The 25,464-nt window shown below is 36.5% G+C and overlaps 1 protein-coding gene across 10 annotated transcripts in view; it reads left to right on the forward strand.

The window, feature by feature from the left end:
• The first annotated feature begins 11,914 nt into the window (after positions 1-11,914).
• Positions 11,915-25,464, forward strand: part of LOC145684179 (uncharacterized) — a 692,246-nt gene continuing 678,696 nt past the window's right edge. For all 10 annotated transcript variants that reach the window (XR_014131255.1, XM_081756189.1, XM_081756245.1 and 7 more), the window contains exon 1: positions 11,915-12,049. The gene's annotated coding sequence lies outside the window, so the exon portion shown is untranslated. The remainder of the gene's footprint in view (positions 12,050-25,464) is intronic.

Below are 25,464 nucleotides of genomic sequence, written 5' to 3' on the forward strand. Positions count from 1 at the left end.
TAATAATAATAATAATAATAATAATAATAATAATAATAATAATAATAATAATAATAATTCGTCAATTTATATTTACATCCAGCAAAATTTCTGCATATCGTTGTAGTAGTATTAGTAGGGAAAAGAGCGTACAGGATACTTTTTCTGATCGGTACAACTTTATAGGTCATTGTACTCTTCCCACAGAATTTGGTTGGATTTAATTGGCCTGTCCTTTTTAAATTAAATAAAAGCAGGATAAGAGTGGCGAAAGAAGCCTTTAGGAGGAAGAAAAATCTATTTTGTAGGACCTTGATATAAAGAGATGAAAAAAAAAAAAGACTCATAAAATGGTTTGTGTGGAGTATTGTACTGTATGTTTCAGAAACATGGACATTGCGCAAAAATGATGAAAAACCACTGGAAGCTTTCGAAATGTGGGAGTGGAGAAGAATGGAGAGAATTAGTTGGGTCGAGCGTAAAACTAACGAGAGGGTGTTAGAAATGGTGGGAGAGAAAAGAACAATTTTATATATTATTAAGAAGAGGAAGAGAAACTGGTTGGGGCATTGACTACTGGTTGGAAACTGTATCATGAGGGATATGCTAGAGAGTATAGTAGTAGGAAACAGAGGGGGAAGGGGGACGAAGGAGACTACAATTGATGGACGATATCAAAACAGAAAAATCATACGTGAAGGCGAAGAGGTTAGCTGAAAACCGTGGAGCATGGAAGCTTCTCAGTTGCGACAAGTAACCTACCAATAACGGCAGAATACCTATGATGATGACTATGATAAATTTTCAAATAGGAGATGAGACGAGACGAAACTTATTTCCGAAGATCGGAACGAAACTTCTACAAAAAATTAGGAATCGAGAAACGTGATTTTTTTCTCTCGTTTCGTCACGTGGACAAATACTAATTCTAATTTTTGTAGTGAAAACAAATGTCTTCCAAAAGAAATCGAGACAACTTTTTTTTTTCTCGAAACGTGACAATTCCGATCAATCGAGTCGTATGATCACCCTATCTTGGAAGTATGCCTGGAAGAAACACTGCATTCATGGTTTTGTAGTTACCCCATTCGCGGAACAATGGCTACTTCCATACTGCCTACTCCATTTACATACTTCTCCCTTTCCTTCCGTTCTCTACTTGGTTCTTTCTACCGCTTCTGTGAATGTAAAGGCATGGTTGAACGCCATATATTATCCAGTTGGTATTGTCTCTAATTGACGAAAGTATTTTCTTTTCTAGCAACTGTAAAACTTTCGTCCTTCTACCGTTTCTCGATTAATTACTTGCAAATTGAATTCAGGGTCATTATACTCCGGGGCTAAGACAGGCCCGTAAATAAGGGTATGACAGGGGGCTGAGCAACTTGTAACACCTTCAGCCTCCCTTGAAACTAATAATTGTTTGGTTCGTACGTATGTATGAATATAAGGTAAACTTAAGTGAGATCCCCAAAATGACTCATCCCTCTGACTTAGTGTTCTCCCTAGGACCTGGATCAAGGTCGTTTAAAAAATAAGTTTCATACTAGTGCTGTCAAAATTATTCAAATATTTTTTTCGAATGTTCATTATTCAAATAATGTTTGTATTCGTATTCGAATATTTGGGTCGATCTGCAACTACAAATTTAATTAATTTCGTCCAAGATATACACAGTTAATTTTCAAACAAAACTAGTACACACATGATTTACTTGAATTTTAGTAAAGCCTTTAACAAAATAAATCATAGTATATTTTTAAATAAATTATCATCATATGGATTAACAACATTTTTAAAATTTAATTAAATCGTGCTTATCCAGAAGGAAATATTATGTCCAATTAAAACAATCAAAATCATCAGAATACGTAGCTACCTTGGGAGTACCACAAGGATCAAATCTGGGTCCATTATTTTTTTCTATTGTATATTAATGACTTATAGTTCTCAAGAAAATATTCCGAATACCTTATGTATGCAGACGATGTAAAATTATATAAAGTAAGATGTATTACAGATACAATAGAACTGCAAGATCTTCATTTAGTATATAAATGGAATGTAGAAAATAAGCTTAACCTCAATATTTAAAAATGTGCATTTATGATTACGTCAAGAGTGAAAAATGTATTAATTATTATTCATATACCCTTAATGGTGAAAAATGGAAGAAATTACCACATGTAAAGATTTACGGGTAAAAATTACATGTAATTTATCATTTGTTAAGCTTATCACTTAAGTGGTTCTTAACGCCTATAGACAGCTTGGTTTCAGAAATTTAAATGATGCTGTAGCTATTTCCATGTTGTATAATAGCTTGGTTTGGACCAAAATAGGATGTGCATGCGTTGTTTGGACGCCATATTATAAATCTCTTGAGAAGAAAATAGAAAGTATTCAAAAGAAATTCTTAAGGTATCTCTATTTTAAAACAATGGGAGCTTCCGCTATAAGAAAGAAAATATCGTATGAAACCCTTCTAAATAAATTTAACTATGTTAGTTTGAGTAACAAACGTGAGTTTTGTCAACAACTAATTCTTTACAAAATTATGAATTATTATGTTGACAATAGTGATTTCTTACAAAAAAAAAAAAAAAAAAAAAAAAATCGGACTCAATGCAGGCTCGTATCCATGGGGGGTTAGGGAGCCACCCTTCCTAAATTTTTACTGGCCTCCCCAAAATTTTCACGATAAGCTTGCAAATAACTATATAATATGGTGATAAACTATAATATGGTTGGATCGGGCCTTCCTAACTTCTACCGCCCCCTCCCCCTACATTTTTGGGCTGGCAACCGGCTTGATTCAATGCTAGACCAGGCTATCTATGCAAGCGACATCTGTTAACTGTAGATGTTCCAAGAATTGAAATGTATAAAGGCTCTCCATTATATAGAATGTGCAATAGGGTTAATAGCATATCAGTATTAAACAAAGATCTTGATTTAGCATTACCTCTGTCTCTGTATACAAATAAGTTTAAAAAATATATTGTATTAGGGCATGAATACATGTGTTTGCATACCCATGCGTAAAGCAATTATTTGTCTTTTAATAGTTTCTTTACTTGTAATACTCTTAACATTTAATGGTTTTATGCTCTTACGATAGTTATTATTGTTGTTGTCAGATTTTTACAGGTATTTACTTAGTATTCTAATATATTCACTATTGTATGTATAGTAATATAAATATTATATGAACTATCTAAATTATGTACCTTCAGTAATCAGGGTTGAAAAAACACGTTTTTTTTAAAAAAAAAGAACGTTTTTTATGTTTAAAACGTTTTTAACGTTTAAAACAAAGTACTTTGTTTTAAAGCAAAAAAACACGTTTAAAATGTTTATTTTGTTTAAAACAATAATCTAAATAGGCATATATATTCCATTTTTACACGCTCACAGGTATTGCTTGCCATTTATATTCAACCGTTAGATCAAATTTCGGGAACTTCCCTAATCTCGATCCGTCCAAATGTTCAATTCCGGAGAAAGAAATCGGGATTTTCCCGGTTAGTTTCTTTGTGTTACGTTCTAATGGTCGTCTGCATTCTTAATCTTTAAACGCCCATTGACACAACTGCTGTATCAGGGCTTTAAACCTCAATGGCTCAGTCCCTAATTAAGGCTGGAAGATGGTTTTGAAACCAATTTATTCCTGAAGGATGCAGCTTTCCGCTGGTGTGCATTTTATCTATGTGGGAGTACCACGTAGCGGTGGGAGGAGGGTAAATATCGTGTTCTTTTGTTTCTTTTTAAACGGTTTTTTGGGAGCCATTTCCCCTCTTGGGGGATAGATTCATAAAAACTGGTACGTGAAGCAATGAAGTAGGCCACTACATGGTAATATCGTGTATTTGTATTTCTTGCTTATATGGGGGAGCAGGGAGGGGGCAAAGTTAGACAATTTTTGGAGTTTCAGTTTGACATTTATTTGACAATTTGACATTTATTTTTACAACAAACATCAATAACTCAGCCCCTAATTAAGCTAGAAAGATGATTTGGTACCAAAGTATTCCTGAGGAAGGAAGTCTTCCGCTAGTATGCATTTTATTTGCGATGGGCACGAGTCGAGCTAAAACTCGAAGCAAATCCGAGTCGAGTTTGGAGTCGAGTCAAAGGTAATTTTCTCGAGAAGAGTTTCGAGCCAAGTTACTGTTTTGAGGTCGAGTTTCGAGTCGAGTCGAGTTTGATAAACGGCTCGCTCTTTTAGCTCGTTTTAACTCGATTTGAAATCATGGCCTGATTAGACTGGCAAGCGAAAGTCATAAGAAATGTAAGCAGTAATATGGAACATTTTTAATGTTGCTTAGAAGATGGGACACTGCTCGCATTTCGTCTCGTCTCGATTAACAAGACGACTATGGATTTTTATAACGAGACAGCCTCAAATGTGAGCACCAATGTAAACACCGGTATATACTATAGTCCTTACCACCAAGGCTGAGACCTGCACGATCTAACTTTTAAGCCGAAGCAGAAGCCCAACCCAGGTAGTGATGTTAACTGGCTCAGTTCGGTTCAACTGAGGAGCAGCTCGAGTCTGCTTGGTTGGGTGAGCTGTTTGCTCGGTTCGATAGTGAATGAGCTGTGAGCCGAGCCGCTAGAGCCGTTGAGTCCCGAGCCGAGTAGGTTTGAACATGTTTGGCCGACGCAGTCTAACATTTAACGATTTTTGGTTCGAGCCTGGATACTTGCTCCTCCGGAACTGAAACCCAGAACCTCGTGTCCTTGCCTCCTTGACTTCACCTTTTCCGAGGTCAGCAGTCAACTAGATTTTAGTATTCAGATACAAACCGCCTATCATTCATGTTTATACACGCTGGTGTTATAATAATAATAATAATAATAATAATAATAATAATAATAATAATAATAATAATAATAATAATAATAATAATAATAATAATAATAATAATAAGTTGTAGTAATAGTAAGTATCATTGATAATAATTATATTGTGTATGTAGGATACTTGAAGAAAGTACTTGAAACTACACACAGCATTTGGCTCGATTTGGCTCGACTCGACTCAAAACTCGAGTCGAGTTGGAGGAAATTTTTCGAGCCGAGTTCTCGAGTCGCGCTCAATGATTCGGTTTCGAGTCGAGTCGAGTTTCAATGAAAACTCGCTCGTGCCCATCCCTACATTTTATGTATGTAGAGGGTATTTATGTACGGCCGAGAGAGGGAGGATGAAGTTCGTTTTTTAAATTTTTCATTAATTTTTTCATCAGATTTTGGAGGCCATTACTCCCCCTTTGTGATACATTCACAAAAATTAGTGTATGAAGCAATGAAGTACCGGTAGTCCCTTACATGATAGTAACCTGTATATGTACTTGTGTTTATAGAGGAAGAGGGGGTCAAATTTGGCTAATTTACATTTAGTTTCAGAACGGTTCCATATAAGGCAAGATATATTTTACTGAAGTGGTCTAGAAGCATAATTCTTGTTCGTATACATGAGGTGTGCAGCAAAAATGATTTGCATATGGACGTGGTACTGTCGTGGTGAAGGGGAGAGAATGTCTAATTCAATGAATGTTTTTCTGCGCATTTTTTATAATACTTCCTACATAAAACGAATTCATTACGCAAGGAGGCAGCAGTGGCTACCATTTCTTATATTATTGTCACAAGTATGTGGCCTACACATTAGCATCATTTTGTCAGCGCAGGTGACTGCAAGAGTTGCCAGGGCCCCGCAAAGTCAATACTTTTATATTTTTTAATTATTTTTATGTGTGTTCGTTTCTACAAATACGGAGGGAATTTCACGAATGTTACCTCGTTGGAATCCGTGGTCTATAAGCTTTCCAACGGTGTATAAATCATGACTCTGTGATAATCAGGAGGGTCACCAGAGCCTCGAACGTGAGAGTCTACCATTTTGTTAAAATCCCTGGCGGGCGTCTAAAGGTTAATTGTGCTGTTATGCAGATAGAGATGTATCTTGAAAACTGTTTTGTTAAAAATGTAATTGCTCCATGTAGGCTAGTCATTGCTCTTTTCTAAGCGTTGAGTTGTATTGTATTATTTGTCAGAGTATTTCTTCTAGCTTATGATGAAAATGATAGTGACCAAAAAATACTCAAGTTTTGAATTTGTGAATTTGGATCTTAGAATAGTGTATAGTGTGTTTAACCTCAGTTTTTCTTAGAAATTAAGAAATGTTCAAATACTTCACTTGAATTTCTGTTGGTTTAGTTATACGCACACTGATGTACAGAATTTCGTCAGTAATTGTTGTTATATAAGAATATAACTTTGCTTGTAATTTACTTCATGCACAAATCCTGTGGAGGATGGGTTGTTTGTTACAAAATTAAATTAGCTTCTTCAATCTGATATTTTAATTGTTTTAAACATGTCCAACCACCATCGAAAAAAAAAATACGTTTAAAACAATTTGTTTAAAACGTTTAAAACAAACTGAATAAAATAACAGCCCTCGTTTAAAACATGTTTTAAACACTTGTTTTAAACATTTTGTTTTAAACATATCAACCCGGCTAGTAACATATGTTTGATATTATTAATTTTATAAAACGTTGTCTATATGAGAGACTAAATTACAAAATGTCTTTGATTACAAAGAGTAAATAGTGTCTTTCTTCTTATTGACCAGATGAAGAGAGATTGGTGTTTTGCACGGTTCTCCTTCTCTCAAACAGTCTCCAAGGCACCTGCAGGTTCTGTCGAGTCTTGAAGGAAAGCCTCCTCAGCCCAAGGCAGCTTCGTGAGGCTTGGTTGTAGTGAGGATCCCTAGTCCAATGTGACCTCGGGTTAAGGAAAGATGTACCCCTAGTCCAATACGACCTCGGAGCAGGTGTTGGTTAGTTGATCAGTGGTTAGACTGATACCAGGTCCTCCTCAGGCTGCGCTTTTATAGAAGGCCTCTTGGTGGTTCGTTCCTCCTCGGGCTCCGCCGTCTTGATTTCGTGTCTTCCGTGTTGAGTTCTCATCTGTTTCATTGTTTGTAATCAATAACACGTGTTGTATTGATATGTGCTTCTGCTATGATGTGGGGATCCTTACAATATATATATCCTGTAGTTTAGAAGTAATACTGTATGTGCGTAAAAAAGCATGTGTCTCACCGTTTGGCAACCAATGGCATACCTTTCAACGCCACAAAAATTCGTTGTTTTCTATTTTCTCGAAAACTGCTCATGAGAATTTACCGTCAATCGTGTTATTTTGTTCAGCTCAATCTGGTCTATTGATTGATCGATTGTCTTCTGTTCGGATAATATTTTAGTTAAACGTGGAAACTAAAAGCAAGGGTTGATGATAATTTTAGGCTATATACTAATTAACCACACTATGTATTGTCATCAGGAGCACATCACGGGGAGTCTACCGGCTCTGGATCCCCCAAAAACTTCCTACCTCAACATATATTTGTACACTTTCTTAGTAAAAATCTACTTGTTTACCAGCGAAATGATAGATGTAGCATTAAAATTTGATCTTACACGTTATCTGTACTTTTTTCTCTTATAAAAACATTCTAGTTTTATTATCTTTTCCAAACGTATATGTGAAAGTATTTTACAATTGCTTCTCATCTTTTTGGGTGTAAAATAATATCCGTGCAATACTATATAGACGTAGTGGCTTCTAGTATTGGATCTCCCCCCCCCCTCCCCAACAAAAAATTCTGGATGCGCAACTAATTGTCATCTTGCTAGTACCATCATGAAGAGCTTAAAGAGTGTATGTTTTTAGAATGAGTTTCAGCTCATTAAATGTTATGAGTCTCGTATAGCATCAATTCTTAGGTTTAAAAAGAAATAAGATTTTCTCGGTTTTCTCAAATATTACTCATGAGGTTTTACTCATGCATATCATTTTCTTCAGTTCAATAACATCTATAATTGTCAGAGCCGGAACTGGGAAATTTGCCGCCCCATGTAATGGCATCATTTGCCGCCTCCTCTTTCTCCAGAAAGAACAAATCTTAAAAGGTCACAATTTTAAGTACGAGCTACGAAGGTGAGGGAAAGAGCTCTCGCACTCAGAAAGGTCTAAACACTACAAATATAATCTCGTTGTGTCTGTTTGTTTCTTTAAATAATCTATTATGTTAGTGAAAGATAAAACAAACACACTTACAGATGAAATATGGTAATCCTTTTTATAGAATTCAATTGAGAGCTTCAATCTCAATATATCCGTTTGCAATTCCAGTGCAACTAGCTCTTTTCTCTTTATTTCTTGATTTTTCTCCTACATCTATCAAAAATTTAAAAAAAAAAAACTTGTTTCCACCTTCAATCATCAATTATAACTTCAATTATAAGACTAGTTTTCATATCAAAACAGTAATAATCAGTGGCGTATTTAGGATTTTGTTTCGGGGAGCTATGCACAATACTTGAATAAGCGCACACACACACACACACACACACACACACATATATATATATATATATATATATATATATATATATATATATATATATATATATATATATATATATATATATATATATATATATATATATATATATATATATATTTCATTTTCACCTTTTAAAAACCCAAACACATAATTAAGAGCATCATTGGAGAACCAGGATAGGTAAATGTCCATCTGACCTTGAGAATTAAGTATATTTTAATTGATTGTCTACTCTTAATAGTGGGAAAAATCATGAGACTCGTGTGTCGGTGAAGGATCTTACCCCCCCTTCCCCAGGCAAATCTGAAATGACGCTCATGAAAACAAACGTCGAATATTTATAATCTCATTTCAACATAATTGACTTCATTCTAGAAAAAAAAATCAGTAATTCAGTTTTATCTGTGTACGTTTTTACCTGAAAGAAAATGTTGAGAGAAGTTGAAGCTGAAATTTCCTGATTGCAGGTTTAATTGTAAGAATTGCAGACTGATGAATCTTGTGTGATATGATACACACAAAAATTGAGCAGTAAATTTAAGCTTTTATTCTATTCATAGAAGAAAGAGGAAGTATCCTTTTGGCGTACCTTATATATAGGGCTACTAATTTTCCCCTCTTGATTTTCTTTAATTCAAGCATTTACCTTTTTTTATGTATATGTAACTAAACGATGTAGATATTCCTTTGCTATAATAACTAAAGTCCCGTTATGTTGATATCCGTGCAAGTTGGTGTGGAACATCTGTTTCGCTTATCAGCTTCTCTTAGGTTTGGTGCTACTGACGACGGCCAACTTGAATCACAAAACGGTCGAAGGTATAATAGGAGAAACGAAAAAAAGTAACAACTAAGAAAAGGAAACAGAAGAGTAGAATGGACGAAAGAAAGGAAAAAAGAATGCAGTTCTTACATGGAATGAAATTCGACAAATACAGTATAATTTCTGAACAGAGAGCATAAGAAAATGGGAAGTCAATGAAATTCTTAGAAATGGTAAGAATGATTATTATTATATGTGGAATGCGAAAAACTAACCAATTTATTTCGGGGGGCTTGAGCCCGATAGCATCCCTAAATACCTCACTGGTGATAACTAACTAAATGCTAGTGTTCGAGAATTGAGTTCTTGTATTTGACAACAACCAAGCAATTAATCTTGGGATTTGTTTAACCATTTGCTTTAGCATTGTCCATGTGGTCTTAAATTAATGCGACCTAAATATGATTTATGAATGTAGAATTCAAATAGAAAGTCAGCTTAGTAAATTTAACTACCATCATCATGAAGTACGTTTCCAACAAGAAATATTTTTTTAAAATAATATAATTAAGTCAGATTTTGCCGCCCCTCGAAACGTCGCCCCGTGCAAATGCACGTGTTGCTCATGTGGTAGAGCCGGCCCTGATGATAGTATATAAATTATCTTTTTTGTTATTGTTGTTAAACTAACAATATTGAAGTATTTATATTTTTCATTTTTTTCTTTTACTTTCCATAGATATTTTCAAAATACTAACATCAACAATTTTAAACATATATTGAATACATTTTACAATTGGAATGGTTCAGTATCTGCCCCCACCCTCTCTCTCTCTCTATGAAATGAAATGAAATCTCTAAGTTTTACGTCCCACGTATATGTCGGCTAGGTTAAAGGAGACGGTGATGATGAGAAATGAATGAAATGGTGGAATGAAAGTTAGAGGAAACGAGAGAACGTCGAGAAAACCCACGCACACGGTGTTTATCCATCACAAAGTTCACTTGACGCGAGCTGGGATCGAGCCAAGGACCCCATGCACCAAAGGTAAACGCTCTACTACTTTTTTTTTTAAGTTAACTGCTTTACCGAACGTGTCTTATTAACTTGCTTTCTTACTTATTACTATACTAGGTTTCTACTTTACTTGGGTTTTACTCGTTTAACTTTCTTCCAGTAACCTAGAACGACAGGAACACGAACACAGAAACATAGAGGACAGTTAAAATTCCAAAGGTTCTCCCATCGGGAATCAAACCCGGAACCACATACACAAAAGCCATCGCGGCCCCCTCTCTTTCTCTAATCCATGTATGTGAGCACGCTTGTGTATAGTTTAGTTATGTGTAAAACACAGTTTTAAATACATGGTTATAACAGTCAAACCGTGTTCGTAGTTTAAGGGAAATTTCCCTAATCTAGGGAAATTACATAGGTAAATTTAGGAAAAGGGGAAAAAGGGAATTTTTGCGATAAAACGTCAAAATACAGGGAAATTTTCGCGTTGACTGATTGACCAACATAAATACGTTAATTTTTCTTTGATCTTTAGAAATGAATCAATATAATAGAAATAGTTTTTTTGTGTGTGTTTAGTAGCATAGTTTGGACCCATTGTTGGCTGGGTGTATTTGTGTGTATTTTTTGTTTTTAAAAAAGTGAAGAAAGAAGTAAAAAAAATAGAAGCAAAAAGCAAATGAATAAAATAAATGTGGTTGGCACTTCCTTTAATATAGCTATATTAATCTTATCACAAAATTTCTGTCATAGGAATTGGACACTCGACAAACTAGGGAAAATTTGATTAGAAAAGGGAAAATTTTGTTAGTTGAGGGAAATTTTCTTAAGGAAGCCTACGGACAAAGGTCAAACCTCGTGCTAGGATTAAAAGATCGAGCAGCAGTGATGTCAACCTATGGGGAAAATTCCATATCGTAGGAGTTTTTGACCTTATTTTCTCGTAAAGGAATAATAAGCAGCATATATGGGATTTTTCGAGAAGAACGAAATTTACGGCTTATTCATTTAGATATTGCAAAAAGTGACTAACACAAAGAAATTTAATTTTTAATATTACAGCATACTTTTAATTAGTATAACGTGGGGAAATCACACGTAAAATGGGATTTTTTGCCTCTCGACATGGGATTTCATATTGTTTTAGGTTGGCATCACTGGCGAGCAGTCGCATGTTAGATTCCCTTAAGGACACTTGGTTGAAACGGTGTAACAATTTTTTCACAGCTGTCATACTGATTGAGGTTTTGCCGGATATTTCTCATTCACACTAGGCAAATGCATAGATAGTACCTAACATACAACCCCTGGGCTGCTTCCCTTCCATCTTCTCCCTTCCCAGGATAGTGTTCTCGCCGAGGAACGTCACCCTTCATGCGTGACGAGTCTAAGGCCGACAATCCCTAAAAATTTGTATAAATAATTAAAATAAAGGGTTAAAAGATAACTTCTTTCGAATACTTGATTGCTGAACTCAGAAAATTAAGCCTTCTCTTCTTTCTCTTTGTAAGTGAAACTTAGTGTATAAATTGGAGCAATTCTCACAATTGTTCGTCTTCACCCTTTTATCTTATTATATACGTTTAGTACATAAACCGTCGTCTGCAATAAAAGCATAACTCCTACCATCTGCTGGCCAAATACACAACTACACAGTCTGTTTTATGAGTACGTACACAAGTCGGCTTTGCGCAGGGCTTTACCGCCAAGATATTGGCAGATACCGCGGTGCAGATCGAGCGCGAAGATGCTTGTATTCACGAGTGCGGTGCAGTGAGAAAGTGGATGTTTCTTTTTTCCCTTGTGCCATTATAAATTGTAATCAACACGTACTTTGTTTATTTATCGTGACCTTGGCAACTACGTAAGTATATACAAAACATGTTCAATTTCTTTGCGTTTTAGATGCGATTTTTTTCTTATTATTATTTCTTAAGAATTATGAAGCTGATTTAATACAAGTTGATCATTCTTTCTAACTCTCGCAAGGTTTCGAACCAAGAACTATCCAGAAAAATTTGAAGCATTCGTTATTTACACGTATTTCGTGAAAACATGTTTACAATTTTGAAACGAAATCATGTAATAGGTATTAAAATATTTCTATTAAGTTTTGTCACAAGGATTTAACGCAACATGTTGTTTAACACATTCCAACATTGAACAAAATTAACACTTTTCTCTCTGTAGTTTCGCTATGTATCACTACTCAAAAATAACAAAACGTACAATAAAATTAGCAAGACGATAATGATAGTGTGATATCGTTGCAAATAGAATGTGCTTGGTTTAATCTACTATATTAGTTATCGTCACAAGTATTTCTTTCTCAGTGGCGTATCTAGCTCGAGCCTAGTCCCCCCCAGTATATTGAATGACAAAAATAATTTAAGCTATTATTTATATATTTTTGAAAGTTTATAGTAAATTCATGATATTTCTAGCACAGTCTGGGTTCTGGCTGTCCCCCCCCCCCAGTTTTTACCTTCTAGATCCGCCTATGTTATTTCTGTTAGATTTCCATAAAGCAAATGCAGGAATAGTATGCTAAATTGAGGACGATATTGCTTCCTTCTGCACATAAATATCTAGACAATGAAATGAAATGAAATATTTCAGTTTAACTTCCCACGATTATGCACATTAGGCTAAGGGAGGCGGTTGATTAAGGCAAATGAATGATGATGGAAGAATTGGTGAAATGAGAGAGTGGGAGGAAACGGAAGTACCCTGAGAAAACATGATGTTATCCACTACAACCTTACTTGGCCGGAGATCGAACCAGGGGCCCTACGCACCGAAAGTAAGCGCTGTACCATAGCCGCCGTGCACCCCACACACAAATTTAGAAACAAATTTCTAGTTAAGTTGTCCTTACTTGACATGCTTTTGTCTTAGCGGTTTCTGGTTTTAAACCCTACTTCAACAATATACAGGATGTCTCAAAAGTTTCCTGGCATAGAGTACGGTAACTCTGTTATTATCAGAGTTGCTACAAAATGTAAGAGGAAATATCGTGTCCAAATACGATGTTTTCAATCTAAAGTTTTTTTTTTTTTTACATCGAAAGAGCCGTTTAGGCTATACACTTTATGCGCCCAATATTAAATGAAAACGCAACGTTGCAATTTACCTGGACCCAATCATAAGTAAATGAAGTTACTGTTTTTTACGCTAACATGCCAATGGCCAGCCTTATTTCAAACATGCCCCCATTCACTTTATGTTGTGGATCCAGGTAAATGGCAACGTTGCATTTTCATTTAACATTGGGCGCATAAAGAGTGTACAGCCCAAACGACTCGTCTGATTTAAAAAATTCTTTCACTTTAGATTAAAAACACCATATTTGAAGACGGTTTCTCCTCTTACATTTTGTTGTAACTCTGATAATAACATAGTTACCCTATGTCAGGGAACTTTTGAGACACCCTGTATTAAGGAGAAATATAATTACCATGTATTAATGTCTACAAAAATCGTGAATATCCTAAAACAATATGAGGTTCGGTAATTGACCTACCATCTCACTTTTGATTAAATTCTGTGTACGCTTCTGTTTCGTCTTCAAATGTTGTGAAATGTTAACTATAAAAGGTAATTACGCAAGAATTTATTTCGGGAGGGCTTCAAAGCTTTTTTTTGGGGGGGGGAACAAATTCAGTATGAGGATTAATTATATTTAAATTTGTAAAATCACCTCAAAATTTAGATTTTTACAGAAAAGAGAAAATTTCGTGGGTCCAGACTCCCAGGACCCGCCTCCACATATGTCCCTGACTGTAAGAACAAAACATGGTATATTTAAAAACTGAAACAATTCTCGTCTTCCCAAGGTAAATGACAGCCCCCCAAATTCTCCTGATATGTGATGTCACAGCAATAAATGTACACTTTTAGTTTACGTTAATAGGTCATATATCCAATAGTGCCCCTCCTCTTTCATTGTGCAATCTTGATTAAAAGTACCGTTATTGTGTAAAGTATGGGCTTCCTTTACATTTTATTTTTTTAAGTTGTAAATTGGCTTAGAAGTCTCATTCCGAATCTGAACTGTGTATTTTGACGTAACTCTGAGATACAGTTGAAGCCCCTTCCAAATAGATTTCTGGTCCTGGTTACGCCACTGACATTGAAAAAGACTTCCATTTTATTTATTTACCGGCATTTATAATCGTAAGCCCGTTATATATGAGGGATGATGTCCCTCGGCGAATACAGTATCTGGGAAGGAGGAGAAGGAAGGAAGCGACCTGGGACCTGTATGCGAGGTACCATCCTCGCGTTTGTCTAGTGTGTATGAGGAAAACAGACGAAAAATCTCACTCAGGATGGCTGGACTGAAAAAGCTGTTGTACCTTTAGACTGAGTGTTTCCACCGGTAATCGAAGCCAGGACCGATCACATCAAAGCCGAGAGCAAAAGCAGCTGCGCTAAGCGGGGCCACTGAAAAAGACTTGTTAAAACGAAGGTTTTGGTTCGGAAGCTGAAGACCTTTCGTAGATCTTTCTGAAAACCTTTTGTGATCTCTCTTCGTTCTTGATTTGAATTTAGATCATTGGTCAGCAACGAGTAGTTGCAGACAGTTGTATACAGGACAACACAAGTAGTTTAAAGTGCGATTTTTGCCACTGTAGTCCACTTGATGCTGTCCAGCCCCCGGGATTCAGGCCTGTACCTCGTGCGGCCAGTAGCCATGAGAATAACGAGGAAGGCTTTTCCTTTCTTGAAATGCAGTGTTATAAACAGTATAGAAAGTAAACAAACTAGATCTAAATTAAACTGTTCAGTTAAGAAGTAGATAAAGAAAAGGAAATGTCATTAATATTTTTACATCATTATTAATAATAACAGAAATAATAAACTCTGCTAAAGACAATAAAGAGGATCAGGCGATTCTAGTATGGGATATTAGTGGTTGTTTTTCTACATATCTTGTTTATTATGGGCAACAATGTTTCCTTGCTATTGTGCACATTGCATAGACGCTAGGAAATGTTGCACATTTTAAACGAGATATGGATATCCACCTTAAAATCATCGTTACCCACGAGGATTGACTTCATTAACCAGCCATCTTACTCAAGCTATCTATTGCAATAGACAGAATTCAAAAGTTCGATATCGTGTGAAGTAACGGACGGACGTAGTAACAGTACAAACTTTTAAATTCTAATGATACGAGGGAATTATAGCGACTCAGTACGCTAGAGTTTTCATAAGGTGTTATAGATTTCTTAATTGAATTCAGGTAACATGCTTTGGTCAAAGGCTAAATTAGATTTAAGTAGAATGACATCCTATGTATGACCATACTAAATCATTTTGTTTTCGTATATCATATGTTTTTTTTTTTTTAAATCAATTACAAGGATAGTGTAAATCACACGCACTTGATCCGATCTTAGCCAAATTCTAGGGCGCGCCCACGAGGGCGGCCCACCGAATACGAAATGAAATTAAATATTTCGGTTTACGTCCCATGGTTATTGCCGGCTAGGCTATAGAAAACAGAGAAATTAAAGCAATTTTGGAATGAATAAAGTGCGAGGAAACTGGAGAATCCAGAGAAAACTCACACACAGTATTTGTCCACCACAAAGTCCACTTGGCGCTAGCTGAGATCGAGCCAGTGACTTCGGGCATTAGAGGTGAACGCTCTACCACTGAGCCAACCACAGGAAACGAACCCCCCCTAAGAAAACTTCGGAACTCGACATATATTTGTGCAATTTCTTATTAACACTATACATTTATTTTTTTTTTTCAGAGAAATTATCAATGCAGCATGAAGATTTGATCTTATACTTCTTCTTTCTAATAAAAATAATCTACTTTTATCATTTTTTTCCTGATAATATATGTTTCTGTACTTAACAATTTCTTATCATCTTTTGGGGTGTAGAACAACCCTATTCAAAACTACATAGATATAGTATTTCATACTATTGGTCCCCCCCACCAAAAAAAAATGGACCCCTCCCATTAAAAATTTCTGTGTGTGTAGCTCAGCAAATTTAGGGTGTTGACAGACCTTCAATGCACTTAGTACGCACATTCAATATTATACTGTAAAGATCTCTAGTTCCCGAGTCATTGGTCATCGAAGTAGGGATTTGGACTTAGTTTTTTACTAAATGTCCTAACTCCGAAATTTGATGGCCAGTAACTCAGGAACCAAAACTGTTCCGGTACACACCATATTTTTAAAAAATATTTCTACCAAGGTCGTCAAGATATTCCATCATTTCAAATATGGCCAAGCTAAGTTATTCGCCATGGTACTTGGGGGTTTGAACTTTGTAATTTGTTTCAAATAAATCAAATAAAGTAGGTACTAAAGTAATCATTAATTGAATACAGCTAGGGATGCGCACGAGACGAGTCGAGACAGGATTTTCCTGACAAAATTCGAGTCGAGACACGGCTCTTCCAATGGAGAAATATACATTTTTCAAGTCGAGACAGTTTTATAGCACATTTTCGAGACAAGACAGCCACAAATCTTGTCTCGTGCGCATCCCTAAACGCAGTTCATGAAACTCATTTTATCTTGACGAAATTTGGTATAGTACCGTAATAGACCTTTACGTGACTTACTATCCACATAAAATATTGTGATGTGCAGAGCTTTGATTCGCAAGTTGTGCGTAATCAAACTTAGAGTACATTTATTTTATTTATTTGTTTTTTTTTTCACTTGGTCCAAACCTAAATTTTATGCACAATAACTCGGAAATAAAAAAAATCTTCACATAATAGTATTTATGTGTGTATTCATCTTTCAATGATGGCTAAGTGGAGACTTTTGGTTCTCGAGTTATTGACCATTAAATTGAGTGAACCTCATGAACGTTATTCTAAGGAAATGCAGTATTTTCTTATAATAAATATTTTCTAAAAAGCAATGAAAGACGATTTTTCTTCCCGCTATAGGAAACCAAAAAATTACATAGCTTCCCTTAAATAAAAAAAAAAAGTGAATTACATGAGGTTGTTTATGCAATAACTATACGACAACATTAACGAGATGATTGAGAATTTTGTGTGAATAAGAAGCACCTTTAATTTTGCCTATAGTTTGCCTTTGAGAATAAAATCCCGAGACGAATATTTGGACCCAAGAGGAACGGGAATGGAGAATGACAGAAGCTTCATAGCGAAAAACTACATAATTTGTACCGTTTATCAAACATTGTTGGGGTCATCAAGTCTAGGAGACTCAGGTGGGTAGGTCATGTAGCCAGAATGGGAAAAAAGTAGAAACGCTTTCAAAGTCATAACTGGAAGACCAACCGGAAAACGACCATTAGGAAGACCTAGGCGCAGATGGGAGAACAATATTAAGATGGATTTCACAGAAAGTTGGCTAAGAACAGAAGTCAATGGAGAGCTTTTGTGAACGCGGCATTGAACCTTCGTGCTCCATAGGTCATAGAGTTAGTTTCAGACACAAATATTCGAGTGTAGTTATAAGTCGCAACTAACTAATAGAAAGTTTTTTTTGTTAATAAAGAGAATAGCTTAAAATGAAAACAATAGTACTATACTTGTACAGAACTACTTAACAGAAACAGATTTTCCTTAAAATGTCTCACAACAGTACTAACTATCCAATCCACCTTATGGAATGACAAGCATGTTTTAACCAAACAATTATTATAACTCTTGTTTCAAGTTCATAAATATCCGGATTCGATTCTCGGCCGGTGCTTCCCAGTTTTCGGCGTCCACCCAGCGTAGTGAGGCAAACGGAGGAGTCACGTGAAAACAATACGTGACGGCCACTAGGTCTAGAAACGTTACAGCACGCTGACCACGTGCTTCCCGCTAGGCTGGACGCAGGCCCGTATCCAGGGGGGGTCTAGGGGGCCGGGCCCCCCTAAATTTTTACTGGCCCCCTCTAAAAATTTTCACGGTAGGCTTGTAAATGAACTATAGTATGGGATGAAGTAATATTTTTGGATCGCCCCCCCCCCTACATTTTCAGGCTGACTACGGGCCTGGCTGGACGTAGTTCAGGCGATCGCTAACGGATGGCGCTGGAGCAGGCTTAGCCTCAGAAATGGGCTGTTACACCAAGGGGTTTGATTTAATTTTTTATATTAGTTATTATTCGAATGTATAAGACGCCTTAAGTTATCAAATATCAATCTTAAGTTCTGATATTTTTTTGGATGGACAAAAGATCGGCTTATATACAAGAAAATATGGTTGTTGTTGTTGAGTTGAGTTTAACGTCCCGTTCAGCAGCGAGGCTATATGAGACGTGGACCTACTGATTAACGTGGAATCCGAACCACATGAGCTCCCGCCGGAAATCGAACCCGAGTCTCCCACACCATAGGCGCGTACGCTAACCACTTAACCACGAAGGAGCTCACAAGAAAATACGGTAGGTGGGTTGGGTGGAAGGGTGGTGAGCATAGGTGCCCACCAGGGGCGGATTCAGGGGGGCGATCGTTCCCCCCTAGAAAAGGAAGCTTTCTCATTTTATATATGTATAAATAAAAACCATCCCAAAGTTTGGAGCTCTTAAAAGTAGCAGTATAACAATACCTCCCAGAAGTCGTTCTGGATCCGCCCCTGGTGTCCACTTTGATTTAACCTCACGGTCGACATCACTTTCACTCGATTTCACACTTACATCGTTTCGATATCACACTCACTCAGCCTCACTTTTACATTTCGTGATGATGAAGTGGAGTAAGCGTGAATTTCAAACTCATGAGCGCCAATCTCTTAAGCAGGACATCTTTGATGATGAGTTCAAGTTTATGAACTCCTTCTTGTTTTCCTGCTATTATGCACAATTTGCAAGCTTACTTGCAGGAATTAAGAGAGAGTGAGTCAGTCGGTACAATTAAACAAACTTTCTTTTGTCATCTCTTTATCAGAAACAGCTTCATGTTTACCTTACGTAGTTTATTATGTGTTCATTGGCGCTGAATCTTACGTTACGAAACATGAAAAATGCAACAAAATAGCAAGGTTTTGCGTTTTCACACGATAAAGGTTTGCTATAGGATAACATTGGTATTGTTCAGTGCCGTATTCAAGGGGATCGGACCCTTCACTAACAAGTAGACCTCACCACTTCGCCGTTGCGTTAGCGAAAGGAAACAACTACTGTCCTAATGTAAGGTTGAATATAAGACACTGACAAAAAATTTAGCTGCTAATGAGCACTAGAAACTTGGGAAAACGAAATAGAAACATGAATGTGGGAAAGCATATTCAATATAATTTGATAGTTGCAAGACCGATTTTTTTTTTTCGAAATAGATGGAGGAACAATAGTTATGACTTCAACTATGTAAATCGAGTTAGTAGGGATGTTTTTATGACATTCCGGATCATGACCGCCATCTTGAAATCCGCCATAATGGATACACGTCAACTTTTTCAAATGGAAAGAGGGCCACGTGAGGTATCAAACAACAATGATTTTTTCCATTCAATCGCATACACTAATTAGTTTATCCATATCTAGAACGGTTTACAACTTACAGTTCTTTGAATGTTGAAAAGTTCGTTGTTTGTAGGAGATGGCATAACTACAGTGGCAATGAACATAGCTCCAAAGATAGCATTCTTACAGGACAAAATTACGACAATGCGAGAAAGTCAAGTCCTCAGCACTCATAAAATGGTCTAACCAGAATAAGAAATGAAGCGTCACAAAAATCACAAAGTTAATGCCGGGAATATTGAATGCATACTTCTTGGGCACCTCGAACCATTCGATCGGATCATCAATATATCCTGATTTACAAAATGCATACTGAATCATTCCTGTGAAGCGAGAAGACTGAAATTGATTGTACACAAGGGAATGCAGAGTGACAATAGTATCTCTGTCATGCAGTTTTGAATGGAAATGTTCGTCCTTTATTGCATAATAACATATGGTACGCCAATATGTTCCAACCTTATACCGTAGCTGCTACGACCAGGAATACCATTGGCAACCAATATTTCTATTCTCTTCATAATGCTGCCCCTATTGCTTATAGTTTCAGTTTGAATGTACAAACACACATATCAAGTGGTTAGGTCAGAAGCACTTTATGAAAACTGAGGACTTGAGGTTCTCGCATTGCCGTAATTTTGTCCTGTAAGAATGCTATCTCTGGAGCTATGTTCATTGCCACTGTAGTTATGTCATCTCCTACAAACAACGAACTTTTTAACATTCAAAGAACTGTAAGTTGTAAACCGTTCCAGCTATGGATAAACTAATTAGTGTGTGTGATTGAGTGAGAAAAAATCATTGTTGTTTGATACCTCACATGGCCCTATTTCCATTTGAAAAAGTTGACGTCGATTTAATATGGCGCATTTCAAGATGGCGGTTATGCTCCGGAATGCCATAAAAACATCCATTCTACTCGATTTACATAGTTGAAGTCATAACTATTGTTCCTCCATCTATTTCGAAAAAAAAATCGGTCTTGCAACTATCAAATTATATTGAATATGGCTTTCCCACATTCATGTTTCTATTTCGTTTTCCCAAGTTTCTAGTGCTCATTAGCAGCTAAAATTTGTGTCAGTGTCTTATATTCAACTCTACATTAGGACAGTAGTTGTTTCCTTCTGCTAACGCAACGGCGAAGTGGTGAGGTCTACATGTAAGACATGACATCATCTTTAAGTTTTACGTTCCACGATTATGCTGGTTAGGCTAAAGGAGACGGTGATGATGAGAGATGAGTGAAATGGTGGAATGTAGAAAGTGGGAGAAAACGGGAGAATTCCGAGAAAACCCACAAGCACGGTGTTTGTCCACCACAAAGTCCACACAGCGCGAGCTGGGATCGAACCAGGGACCCCAAGCACCGGATGTGAACGCTCTACCACTAAGCCACCGCGCCCCCCTTCGCTAAGACTGAAAGTTATAACATTGTACAGCAGGCGCGGATTCAGAAATTTTTGTTGGGAGGGATCCAAGGTTTGGTGGAGTCCAATAATACAGGACATTATGTTTATGTAGTATCGAATGGGCGTTATTCTACAGGCGAAAAAAAGATAAGATACTCGTAGATGATAAGTAAGATCAAATCTTTAGTCTATATCAAGTATTTCTCTGCTAAAGAAGTACCGTATTTTACGGACTATAAGCCGCACTTTTTAATTCGAAAAATTGCCTCCAAAATACGGTGCATCTTATACTCGAAATTAATATTAAAATGTCCAGTGTTTAATTTAAAATTCCAGCCAGTCTTAAAAATCGCCATATACTATTCGACGCCGCGGGAAACCTGTCTCTATCTGGCAACATTGGATTCAACTGTCAGCATCAGTGCATCGATGCGACAAACATGAGTTGCTGGGATTCAAATGCTAGGCATTTTAAAGGTCAGTTCGGTTTTATAAACTAAGATTTTTTTTTTTTTTTAGTCTGGCTTTGCAATCTAATAATAACAATAGTAAAAATATTACGGTATTTTTTTTAAAAAATGCTTAAAAGTTCAGATGTGTCTTATAGTCTGTAGCGTCTTATAGTCCGTATAATATGATATAATTTTATTAAGAAAGTATACATGTGTGCAGGGGGGTTCCAGGACCGACTTCTGGGGGATGCGGTGAGTTGTCATACTGCTACTTTTAAGGGTTCCAAACTTTGGGATTGGTTTTATTATATATGTAAAATAAGAAAGTTTCCTCTTCTGGGAGTGGGCAGTCGCCCCGATCTTCCCCTCCCTGAATCCGCCCCTGCATGTGTGTGTCGACTTACGAAGTTCTGAGGGGATTCAGACCCGGTAGATCCCTGTGGGTGCGCCCCTGTTGCAGGCCCTTATCAACGGAGGGTTAGGGTGGCCGGGCCCCCCTAAATTTTCACTCCCCACTAAATTTTCACGGTGGGCTTGCAAATGAACTATAATATGATTGGGTCGGGCCCCGCCTAACTTCTACCGCCCCCCCTACATTTTTGGCCTGGCTACCGGCCTACCCTGTTGTACAGTACTAAATTATGATAGATCTAAAATAACGTGTTTTGTCAGCCATCCTCCTGAAACGTAAATCCTGGCTAAGATACGGTTTAGTTAAACCTAATCCTATTGTTTAGATGCACATTTCCCCAAATGCTTTATGGATTGTTTTAAATCATACGTCGCGACTTGTCGGCTATCATGTGACTCTACCAACCCTGTAGAGAGATTTATACTGTACTGTATTGACATTTATATGATCGAGCTGAAAGTTCATTGTTTGCATACAAGGGCGCCCATCAGAGGGGGGCAGGTGGGGCGCTCGCTCCCCTCTAAAGGAAATTGTACTTCGGAAGATCGAAAACCCAATAGATTTTTTTTAGAATAGTTACCGCAAAATTTGAGACTACATTTGAAATGTCGCTTATACTTGCCCCCCCTCCTGGAAGTCACAACATGGGCGCCCTTGTTTGCATACTAAAAACTAATCCATTTGCAGTAATTTAAATTGAAAAATACAAAAGTACGCATCACTGGACTAAATTTCCTTCGCTTCCATATCATAATTTGAATATCATACTGCAGTTATTACGGAAATATCAATTTACGAAATATTAACAAAATTATATTTTTTGGACCTATAATCTCAAAATCGAATGAGTCGTTTTTGAGGAAATGCCCAAAGAGAACTCAACCTTAATCCTAACTATCTTTATACTAGCAGCGTTCACCCCGCTTCGCTGCGGTCACCCCGGAACGCAATAAACTTTGTTACTTAGATAATTTTTACTTTTTCGCTTTCAAGTGATATGATAAAAACCATAGAAGATTGCAGTAAATGTTAACATTATATCGCCTGTCATTTATGTTAACCCGCCCCGCTTCGCTGCGGTCACCCCCGAACGCAATAAACTTTGTTACTTAGATAATTTTTACTTTTTCGCTTTCAAGTGATATGATAAAAACCATTATAACGCCTGTCATTTATGTTAACCCGCCGAGTGACACGGTCATGCGGGTTGCATATACATACGTTTATTTTTATACCTATGATGAACTAACAAAGGATTTGTACGTAATGGACACCTGAATGGTCAATTATCTCAAGACACTGGTAATTGAAAATTAAAGTGATATGATAAAAACCATCTAGGGTCCAAATCCTAATAACCCCCCCAAAATAAAAGAAATTGGTTCAGCCGTATTAGCGTGATGAGCGGACAAAGGATTTGTACGTTCTCTTTTATATATATAGATAGATAAAAAAAAAAAAAAGAAAAAAGAAAGAAAGAACGAAACTACAAGAACTGACTGACATAAAATAAAGGGATACTTCCAGTTGACGTGAAAAGTTGAAATTTGGCATGATTGTAGCTTTTCGAACTAACCAACAGAAAAATTGCCGAAAGTAAATATTTTTAAGTTTTAAGAGGTCTAAAGGGGAGATGAAGAAATTCCCCATGTTATTTATATGGGAATTTTTGGACCTATAATCCCATAGTTTGGGTACTTGAAATGGGAATAACAACTTGAAATTCGGTATGTTCGTACGTTTTCGTTATCGTTACCTAAGTAAATTACCAATAATAAAAATGTCCAACTTTGAAGTGATTTTATGGGCAATTGAAAAATTATTCCCATGTTATTTATGTGGGACATCTACATTCCAAAATTATTCGGCACTTCCTGTAGTACTACAATGATTAACTTTGGTATGATTGTAGCTTTACGGGACTAACCAACAGAAAAATTGCCAAAAGTTAATATTTTTAAGTTTTAGGGGGTCTAAAGGGGTCATGGAGGAATTCTTCATGTTATTCAAGTTGACCATTTTGGACATATAATCTTATATTTTAGATATTTGGGATTGGAATAAAAACTTAAAATTCCGTGTGCTTGTACGTTTTTGTTAGCGTTAATCAAGTGAATCACCAAAAATAAAAATTTCCAACTTTAGAGTGGTTTTATGGTGAAGTGAAAAATGTTTTCTAAATTATTTATCGGGACATCTTCTTCACCCCAAAATGTTTAGGCACTTTCGGCAGGATTAGAATGATGAAATTTGTCATGATTGTAACCTTCCGGGACCAACGCACAAGAAAGTTGCCAAAAGTGAATATTTTTACTTTTTAAGGGTCTAAAGGGAGGATGAAAAAATATCATGATATTTAAAAGGCGTTTTTTTGGGGGGGGATACAAAATCTTATCTTTTAGATAGTTGAAATAGGAAAAGAAACTTGAAATTCGGTAAAATTGTGGATTTAAGAGGTACGAGACCGTAGGCCAAGCAGAGGTGAGGTCTGGGATCGAAGGCCCCAGCTGGACAAATTCAGGAAACATTAGGAGCAAATGCACGAAACTCACTGTTGATGCAAATGCTGACACATAAGAGATGCGAGGCCTTAGGCCGAGCAAATTCGGGGGTCTGGGGGCAGAGCCCCATCTAGCCAAAGGTTAGTCTGCATATATAAAAGCCGAGGTATTATCGCTATATCTCTTAACTCTATAAAATGTTTAGTAGTGAAGACAATGCAAAAGCTTAAGGAAGTTCGTGGATTGAAATATTGAAAAAGCTTTTATTAATAGAGACATAAGCTCTTCCTTGTGAAGAAATGGTATACCTAGGTACAACTCAAATATAGGCATGAAGTTAGAAGAAATGGAGTTATAGAATAACACACTATACCGCACATTATCAACAGCTTTCTCAAGGTCGAAAGTAGAATCAGGATGGCACTGAAAGCTATACCAAGTTTCTGCAGATCAATACTCACAAATAGCAATTAACATAACAACGTCTAAATTAATTTAATTGGAACGGAAGAAGTAGTTTTCTTAATTACTTGAAAGATGATTCCAGAGAATAAGTTCCTCCGAGACTAATTCGGTTTCACTGATGACTTCACCAACTTTCTTCTTGATCTTCTTCAGCGCCATCTCCTTGTGATTTTTAAAAATAATGATGTCTTTATTCTTTCCTTACCTTGAAAAGTTTCCCTTCTCAGTTTTAAAATTTAATGAGATACAAAAACTAATTAAATCCATGTGTAATAGATATATATGCGTGCTAAAATTAGTAATTAACACAATATTGTATTTCACAATTGAATAAAACATTTTTTTTTTAAATGAACGAAAAATAAAAGAGGCAGTACTAAATTACATGGTAAACTTTTCTTCCCTTAAGAGTGCATTTTTAGAATACGATTATATCTTTGTCGTTGTATACATGGGAATATCATAGTCAATAATAATTATGTAGAAAATCTGTATCAGCAAAGGTGACCCAGGAAAATTTTACTGGGTCATTTCTGACATTGCAGAGCCGAAGTCGTTGATTTTT

Source organism: Thermobia domestica, chromosome 1, assembly GCF_964235325.1.
Source record: "Thermobia domestica chromosome 1, izTheDome1.hap1.1, whole genome shotgun sequence".
NCBI classification, from domain to species: Eukaryota; Metazoa; Arthropoda; class Insecta; order Zygentoma; family Lepismatidae; genus Thermobia; species Thermobia domestica.